This window comes from Pelodiscus sinensis, chromosome 27 (assembly GCF_049634645.1).
Source record: "Pelodiscus sinensis isolate JC-2024 chromosome 27, ASM4963464v1, whole genome shotgun sequence".
NCBI classification, from domain to species: Eukaryota; Metazoa; Chordata; order Testudines; family Trionychidae; genus Pelodiscus; species Pelodiscus sinensis.
In genome coordinates, this window is record NC_134737.1 from 15,289,715 (window position 1) to 15,299,172 (window position 9,458).

Genomic DNA, 9,458 nt, shown 5'->3' on the forward strand with positions numbered 1-9,458 from the left:
AAAGTCAAATTAAGCGATACAACTTCAGTCCTCCAACTCGCCACTACTTTGAAATAATGGCTTTCTGTGTAGACGCGCTCTGTGTTATTCTGAATTAACGCTGCTGCATAGACATAGCCTCAGTGACAAAGCCTCCCCATTTGGAACCCCTGAAACATGTCACCTTCAATATTCTCTTGTCACTGACAACAAAAACAGCCTCCTAGGCCACAGCCCATGTCGCCTGCCCCTAAATCGAGCCCTGAGAGCAGCTAGCTACTCCTGTGCTGGCCCTGCTCTCCGGCTCTGCAACTGCCCTTTGGAGCAAGGGCCATCGGGACGCTGCTCTGCAGCTCCTGGCCTGTCTCTCTGCTCCTGTGCCCGTTTCAGATCTTTGATGGACACCTCTTCTCTCCCCCCCCCTCCCAGTTCCTGTTCAACAGCAACGTTGGGGTGCTGGCAGCGTTCCCTAGCCCCAGCCAGTAAAAGGCACGCCCCCCTGAACCCAGACCCCCTTTCCAGTTGTTCTTTGGTTGCTCCTGCTTGCACAAGAGCTGCTGAGCATCTGATGCTGGGGAAGAGCAATGGGTGTAGCCTGTGTCAGAGGCAGATCATGGGGTAGCAGAGGGGAGGACATGGGGGTCAGCAAGGAGGCTGGAGAGGATGAGGATGGTGAGTGAGGGAGGGAGGAAGCAGTGATGAAGGGAAGGGGTCGGTGCCCCCTCCTGGAGGCGGAGGTCACAGCCACAATGAATCCAGGGTGGGTGCCCCCAGACACCAGCCTCACGTGAACCCACTGGATCAGTCCCACCAGACCCAAGTGTGACGGCGCGTTGGGGGTCCCCCGTCTCCTGCACCCTGAAATGGCACAAACAGACTCCACCAGCCAGTGGAATTGAGGGTGGTTTATTGTTCCTCCAGGATACAGCACAGCACAGATGTAATCTGGTTACAGGAACTGGGGCTAAGAGGCCTCAGTGCTCCCCTTGAGATGGGGGAGTCCCAGGCCCCCTCCCCTGCTTTCCAGACAGGAACTAACTCTACCTCTCCCAGCCCTGCCCCCAGCCAGGGCAGCATCCACCTCCCTTTGTTTCTCCCCATGGGGGGTTGGCTGGTTCAACTGGTATGGTACCTTTGCATAGTGAGGTTTTCCCTGATGGGTCTTGCTCCAGACAGCAGAGATCACCACAGCCCAGCAAGTACCCCCACTACGTCACACCAAGCCACATGCTGAGTCCCACCGGATCCAGGGTCTGCCCTCAGGGATTCCAGAGAGGTAGGGATGGGGAGGGGAGGGAGGCCTGGGCGAGGAGGCAATGTGGAGCCCTACACCTCCCCTGGCCGGGCAGCTGAACCCGCACGGCCATTCCCAGTCCCCGGGACAGCTCCAATGGGACAATCTCTCCCCCACCCCACAGTGTGCTTATCGCACTGCCCCGAACTAATGCTCTGCCCCTCAGCAGAGAGCAAGGAACCCAGGACACAAATGAAGAACCAGGATAGAGAGTCAGGGGCAAAGGTTAAAAATCTGGGCCCGGAGCAGAGACTCCCACTAGTGCCCTCCCCTCTCCCGGGCGTCTCAGGAGTCAGTGGATGCTACTCAAAAGAACTGCACATGGAGACAACTGGGGAAAGAACCAGGCCCGGAGAGCCCCCATCCAGCTCTCTCCTGCAGGGAGGGTTCATCGTCTTGGCCAGCACCAGGAGGAGGCTGACCAGGTGCTCTGGAGACTCTGTGGGGCCACGGATGGGGCAGGTGTGGATGAGGTGGGGCGGGAAGAAGAGCAGCCAGGTTGTGCCTGGCTAGAGCAGGGGGGCTGGACTTGACCTCCTGAGGTCTCTTCCAGTTCTATGGTCAGCAAGAGGTGCTGGAGCAGGCAGAAGCAGGACAGCAGCCCAGCACACTCTGCATAGGTGTGCACCGTGGCCTCCCTCCCACCATTCTAGGAGCCACGGCAGACCCCCGCCCCCGCTGACGGCTCCAGCTAATACGCCCAGCGGGCTGTGGAACTAGGGCGGAGCATAGACCAGGGTTACTCAACACACAGCCCAAGGGCCACATGCAGCGTGTGGCCTGCAGAGCAGTTTGGGTTTACGTGGGGCTCCACTCACGGCCCATGGGTGGGAGTCAAAACAAACAAGGAATCAATAGAATGGTCTGTTGAGATGCGTGTTAGTCGTTAAATTCCTGGACTGTCACTGCTCATTAAAAGTGCTGGCATGCGGGTGGCATTTCGGTAGGATCCGCAGAACTGACAAACGGGGCCTGCGTGTCGTGTCGTCTTGCCTTAATCTTGTATTCGTGCCCCTCAGTGTGAAAGAAGCTATTTGCATATATATATTTGCATAAATATGCAACCACGCTTAAGTTGCAACCCTTGGCATATGCTGTGAATGTCACTGTGTCCCTCGGGGCTTCCAAAGTTGAGTAACCCTGGCATAGACTGACCCCCCAGCAGTGTTTCTCAACCAGTGGTACGGGTACCCTTAGGGGGACTGGAGAGAAGTCTGCGGGGTACGTCAGCACCACTGAAATGTGGAGGAAACTGGATTTTTGTTTTAAGTTTTACAGCACTTGACATTTTTGGGTGTAAAAAGTACAAAAATAATAATCGCCTGTCCAGCTACGATTAAGTTGTTCAAACAAATGTGTTGCAATGGTAGAAAAAAATGTGTGTTCTGAAAACTAAGTACTTTTTTTTTTTTTTTTTTTTTGAAAAAGGAGTACTTTATAAAAAAAAGATTGAGAAACACTGCACCAGAGCATCCACCCTCTTCAGGTCTCTTGGCGTCGGGGTGAGACACAAGGACAGGACATGGATGGTATGCATGGGTGCACTCTGGGAGCAGTTCAGAGACAGACCGGCTAGATGGCACTCAGACGATTCAGATAGTGTGTGCGGGGGGGTGCAACTGGGGAGGCTTGTGGGGTGTGACATTTTGGGGTTCAACCCAGACCAGCAAGGGGATGCATCACCCCTGCATCACCCCTGCCCTGCAACTGTGGGTGCCATCAGTGCCACCCTGCCAGAGTTGAAGCCCTGACACCAGCAGCCAGCCTACACTCCTGGCTCCCACCAGCCTTGGTGACCCCTAGCAGGGTCACCCCAACGTCCTCCCAGACCAGAATTTCCCCAAAGCTAATGTGCCAGTCTGCTGGATTCCCAGCTCGGACTTGGCCTCAGCACATGGCAGATCTGCTACTGCTCAGCGTGTGCCAACTGCCTGCCTGGAAGCAGAGCTCTGTAGCTACAAGCCTGTCTCTCATCAGCAGAAGTCGGGCCAATAAGGGATAGTCTCTCACTCACGTTATCTCTAACTCCTGAAACCCCTTCGGCTCTGCCCGGGCAGCAAACTCTTCAGGGCTCTGTCAGTCCAAGCCTTGCCTGGTAGGGAACAGACAGTGACCCCAGCTCCTGAGTTCCCCAGAGACATCTCCCTGCAGTGTCCAGTCTCCTCCTGCAGCTCTTCCAGGAGTAATTCGGTTTGGTGTTCCTGTAAAGAGACAATACCCTGCAGTGCAGCACAGCACATTATGGGTGCATCTACACTGTACCATTATTTCGAGATCATATTGTGAGCGTCTACACAGCCATTCCATCCTTTTGAAATAACAGATGGCTTATTTCCACTTCTGTAAACCTCAGCTGTTTTGCAATAAGGCCTGTGTAGATGCTCCACTGCTGCTATTTTGAAATTGCCCCTCTCTGGGGCCATTCTAAGTTATTCCACCTGGGGCTCTAAATCGAGATAGCACATCTACATTAGGGAATAAATGTATGTATGTATGGAGATTGCCTATCTCCTAGAACTGGAAGGGACCTTGAAAGGTCATTGAGTCCAGTCCCCTGCCTTTACAGCAGGACCCAGTACCATCCCTGATGAATTTTTGCCCCAAATCCGTAAATGGCCTCCACAAGAATTGAACTCACAACCCTGGGTTTAGCAGGCCAATGCTCAAACCACTGAGCTATCCCTCCCCCTGCTTCATGCTAATTTTGAGGCTTCCCTGCAGTGTAAATGCGTTATTTTGAAATTAGCTATTTCAGAATAACTACTCCAGAATAGCCTATTTCGAAATCGCTGTGCAGTGTAGACGTAGCCTCTGTAAATTGGGGTTTGGCAGTCATGCTGATTTCAAACACAGCCTGAGCTGGCTTACAGTAAAAGTAAAAGAAGTGTATTTAACAGCAGGACATAGGGTTGTGTGATACCGAGTGTGGGGGATAAAGACAGAAAGGGTTCACAAGGAAACATTTCAAATATGTTTGTATGTTGTTCATTCCAGCATGTTACCATCGGTCTGTGCCCCCGAGCTTTCCCCTTGGAAGGCTCCAGCATTCTGAGATTTCAAGAGCTCCAGCCCCGGGATACACACCTGGCTTTGCTTCTATCTCCAAAACCTCATTGGCCATGTTCCATGGGGCTGGAAGGCTTCCTGCCTGTCCCCCTGCAGATTCACATAAAGGTGGATGGGATAATCGTGTTAGGATGGGTTGGTTACATTTCAGCAGAACGGTTGGTAAGGTACTCCTGGAAGCAGTGCTGTACGTGTTACGGACACAGGGAGGGAGTGGGGAAAAAGCAAGGGGGTAGCCAAGAGGAAAAGGAAAAAAGGGGATTCATGCTGGCTGGGAGGTAACCCCAACATGCATGGAACTGTTTGCATCTCTGGACTTCAGCTCTTGCTGCGCTCTGTGGACGTGAGAGGGACCAGGGCAGTGGGCAGGTGAAGGAAGAAGCCCTCTAGCGGTCCTGGCAGAGTGGCTCAGAGAGGTCCCAGGGAAGACCTGGTGGTTGGAGAGAAAAGAGCCGCTGGTTGCACCGGCGCACTCTCCATGCTGAACCGCCAGCACCATAAAGGAGTCTCTGCGGGGCCTGATGGCGGAATGAACAGGCGGACCGGACTGCGAATACAGGCCCTGGGGGAGACTCAGGACACGCGCAGCGGGAAACCCGGAATGCTGCTGGCCAGAAAATCCCCAGGATCTTCTGGAGGCTGGCCAGGGACCCTAGGGGCAGGCTCCAGCACATGGACAGGACTAGCTGACTGATCACCAGGACCGTCCCAGGGAAGGCACGGGAGCACCCTGTCCGTCTCACAGCCGATCACACGGCCTGGCCTGCGGAGTGACCCTTTGCCTCCAGAGTGGCTGCCACGACCCTGCACAGAGGGTCCTGGGCCCTGCCTCCTCCCCACCATGGTGGGTCTATCGGGCTGCGCAGGGGAGGTGGCAGGTGGAGAACACCTAAGAGCCCTGTCACGGCGCATGTCCCTTGGGGTGCAGGTACCCAGGGGTGTGGACGCCACCCAGTCCGCTGCCAGGTCGTTGGCAACCTCTATTGTTCTGTAAAGATGGCCCTTAGTCGACAGCAACACAGCCCAATGGGTAGAGTCTGTGGATGGTCCTTGGTTCAGAGCAGTGCAGCCTAATAGCTTAAGTCTGAGGGTTTGGGGCAACAGCCCCATAGGGGAGTCCAGGCCCACCCTGCTCCACCAGGCCCTGACCCAGGGCCCTGTGGGTGGCATAGTCCTCCACCACGCACTCAGCTGGGAATCCAACCACGGCATGCCAAGCTCCCCTGAGCGGGAGATACCCCTCCTGCACCCTCCATGGGTCACTTCCTACCACAGCTGGCGCAGGGACGTTCCGCGTGGTCTCCGGGTCCTCCAGTTCCCGTGCAACAGCCTCTCCCGGCGCTGGCAGCTCGGGGTGGCCTTCCTGGACTCTGGCTGTCTGGCTGGAGTGGCTCTCGCACTCCTTCAGGAAGCCTTTCTCCCTGGGGTCCAGCCCAACTGAGCTGAGCTACTCCCTTTTATATTGCCCCAGCATTTGGAGCATGCCCAGTCTGGGTGTAGGGGCGGGACTTCCCTTTCCCACAGGGTTTTAACCCCTCCTGTCTCAGTGCAAGGTGTGCACACCCCATCACAAGCCCAAACTGCCTCGATGAGTCAGGCACCAGCTCAGATCTACCAGGCTGGTCACTCACCCACTTGCCATGGGGCATTTAAAGCAACAGCATCAGTTTACAAGGGTTCCAGCCCTGTGGTGCTGAGGGCAGGTCCCAGCTGCCAGTAGCTCCAGGTGTTGAGTTGATTACCTGGCAAGCAGCATCTCTCAGCAGCTGCCAGCTCTGCCCAGGGTCTCAGCTCATGCCCTCATCCTCTTCCTGGGACTGTGCCCAGGAGATTAGAGCCAGGCATGAAATGGGCTTCAGGAGCAGCTCCGTGTCACCTGGGCTCTGACCCTGGCAGGGGCTTGGCTCGGCTCTCTCCTACCACCATGCCAATACAACAGATGTTATTAACGCAAATGTTTCAGATAACGTTTGCAAGGTACGGGTTAAAAAAGAAGGCACCACGCAGCCAGGGTCAAGCTTGGGTTACGAGGAAACACACGTATCGGTTTACAAGGCTAGCGAGATACCCAGTGCGCATAACAGCATTGTCCCGGTGGGTGGGTTTTGGAAACATCTGGATAAGTGCCCTTGGGGACGCCGTCTGTAAAGGGTATAAAGTCAGAGTCTGTGGCGGTTGAGCGCATAGGTACACGAGTGGAACACGTCCCTCCATGGAGCGTGTCCCTTGGTCTGTCGGTCTTCTGTGAAAAGATACAGCGTCCGTCAGGGAAGGAAACAGGTGATTTCCTTGACTGTGTCTCTCATTGGTGGTCTCGTGAATCTCCCGGGGAACCATATGTGGTGTGTTAGAAAAGGAGGCGGGTGTTTTCGCTGGCCACACCCCTCATTGGTGGTCTGAGTCATCCATCCTGGCACTGTTGGTAGGCCATGATGTACTTTGTGCACATATCTCTGGATCACTGGATGACATCGGACACCATCAGCTGCCTCATGACCGGGTGTAGCAGTAACTAAACTGCACGCTTGTACCACTGGTTTGTTGGGGGGGGGGGTGAATAGGGACCTCATAGTCCTGGGCCCTGAGGATGTCAGCCAGTGGGGTGTACGTCTCAATCTTCCAAGCTCAGACCCAGTGGAAGGCTGCTGATGTCTACCATGAGCTTCTGCTCCTCGCTGGTCACAATGATGTCCATCCCGGACATCCCGGGGCGACAGTCAACGGCGACACTTCCCAGAGCCGGCGGGATGGCTTGGAGCAGCCGGTCCTGGATGGTCTTGTAGTGGAGCCGCCAGGCCCTGGAATGGGCCTGCAGCTGCACAGGATGTGGGGCAGCGTCTTGTTGGCAAAGCCACTCTTCCTGCACCGCTTGTCTCGCTCCTGTGGCAGACGGCGCCTTTGAGGGACACAGCTGAGCTAGGCCGGGTGGACGAATCGCCAGCATCCCACTTGTTGGCCATTTGAACACCTTGCCCTGGCCAGCTTCCCCTTGAGGCTCTCCACGTATTGGCACCTTTCAGAATCCTCTCCAGCGTGGTTCTGGTGGCGGGGTGACATGTTCCAAGGGGTCAACACGCACCATGACGCCCAGTTCCCGGTGTCTGCGCCATGCCCAGTGGCAGCACATCCTCTTTCCAGGTTGGTGCAAGGCATGGCGGGCGTGGGACCACAGGGAGGACAAGTCACCTCCTCGCTCCCAAACTTGGCCTCCAGGGAGTCGCTGAGGTACAGGCAGTATCCTGCTCGGAGGGGTCCTGGCAATGTGCTTCCTCCCACCACTGCTCCTCACTGTTGGGTCCGGGCATATCCGGAGGCAGGAGGCCACGTCACACAGGCCACCCATCCGAAATATTCTGGCTCTCCCCTGTCTGTGGAAGACTTTCCCATGTCCAATGCATACGGCACTCCTGTTCCCGGGCCGTCCCATGTCCGATGTATATGGCGCTCCTGTTCCGAGGCCATCCTGTGTCTGATGCATATGGCGCTTTCCCGGGATCATTCGGTGTCCCATACCTACGGCGCTCCTGTTCCCAAGCCATCCCATGTCCAATGCCTATGGCTCTCCCCTTCCGGGGCCGTCCTGTGTCTGATAGCTACGGCACTCACATTCCCGGCATCATTCCGTGTCCCATACCTACAGCGCTCCTGTTCCGGGGCCGTCCCATGTCTGATACCTACGATGCTCCTGTTCTCAAGCTGTCCCATGTCTGATGCATATAGCGCTCCTGTTGCGGGGCCATCCTGTGTCTGATAGCTACGGCACTCACATTCCCAGCATCATTCCGTGTCCCATACCTACAGCGCTCCTATTCCTGAGGCCCTCCGGTGTCAGACACGGGAAATGCTTCAGTCCGCTCTGGGCAGGGCAGGATTCTAGGCCAGTGACATATGTGCTAATCATACAGGGCTGTTGTGGAAACAGAACAAGCCACCCGGCTGAAGCCAGGGTGAAGGGGCCTGTAAGCAAAGGGGACAAGCGTTACCCGGCAGGGGTTAGTGACCCTCCTGCCTCCGCTTGTCCCTGCCTCTCGGGGCCTTCACTCCTTGCCCGACACCTCGTGTCCAGGCTCTAGCAGGGTTACAGAGTGGGCCCGAGTCTGAGCTCAGTCCCGTGTAACCTGGATTCGCACCAGTGACTGAGGCACACAAGTTCCACCCACCTCGCCGGCTCCGGGGTTGCTCGGGAGAGGAGGGCTCAGAGGCTTTGGGGAAGGGGCGGAACAGGGACAGGAGGCAGGGTGGGGCTATGGGAAGGGACGGGGTAGGGGGGCAGTTCAGGGGCAGGAAGAGGCCGATGTGGCCGGGGCGAGGGGGATTGTCCTAGGCCCTGCACCCTGCCTCTTCACACAGCCCAGAACGGTATTTGCCTTTGTCACAACTACATCAGACGCAGTTTGTGACCCAGTGTGTAGGTGACAGACAGCCTCACCACAGCTCCGGCGGAGGAGATGGTTCCCGCCCTCCTGAACAGGTCGAGGTCTTTCTACCGAGAGCTTCCCTTTGGGGCCTGGGTTCCACTTCTCAGCGCTAGGCATGGAGAGACGGTGGGACGTGCTGGCCTTAAATTCTTCCTCTCACTTATACAAGTCCAGTCCCACTGCAAGCACATCACTTGGCCTGTGGCGCACAAGGGGCACACTTGTGTGTGTGTACACACTCGTGTGAGTGTGCACGAGTGCTTGTGCACAGCAGCAGTCCTTTCCTAGCAGCAGGGCTGGCTCAGGTAGTCTGCCACCGTGAGAGGCGCAGGCTGCCAGCCCAGAAGGAAAGGCAGCACTTAGCGGGCCCTGCTCCATCCCATGACCAGCGTTGTCTGTAAGTGGACACTTGTGCAGCCTCTCAGGAGACATGCAGATGCCGCCCAGCTATTAGCAGAGCGCCCATAGCTCAGTTTGTATTTCTATTGGTGGTGCACATTTGCACATGCCTCGGTGCACATACAAATTATTCCACACATGGCTGGAAAAAATTAGGGGGAACATTGCCTGTGACAGTGGCTTCAGCCTAGTGCCCTAAGGAAAGGGTAATTCAGACTGAGAGAGGCTGCCCCTTGGTGTCTGTGCCAGCCATGGGTTGTGGGTGGGGATCAGCCTGCACCCTCTGCCTTCATTTCTCTCTC

The 9,458-nt window shown here is 56.1% G+C and overlaps 1 long non-coding RNA gene across 1 annotated transcript; it reads right to left on the reverse strand.

The window, feature by feature from the left end:
* Positions 1–875: 875 nt before the first annotated feature.
* On the reverse strand, positions 876–6,063 carry LOC142820898 (uncharacterized). The gene is made up of 3 exons (XR_012897877.1): positions 5,610–6,063; positions 4,358–4,429; positions 876–3,474 (listed from the first exon to the last, which is right to left on the reverse strand). It is a non-coding gene; the product is annotated as an uncharacterized LOC142820898 (long non-coding RNA).
* Positions 6,064–9,458: the final 3,395 nt, after the last annotated feature.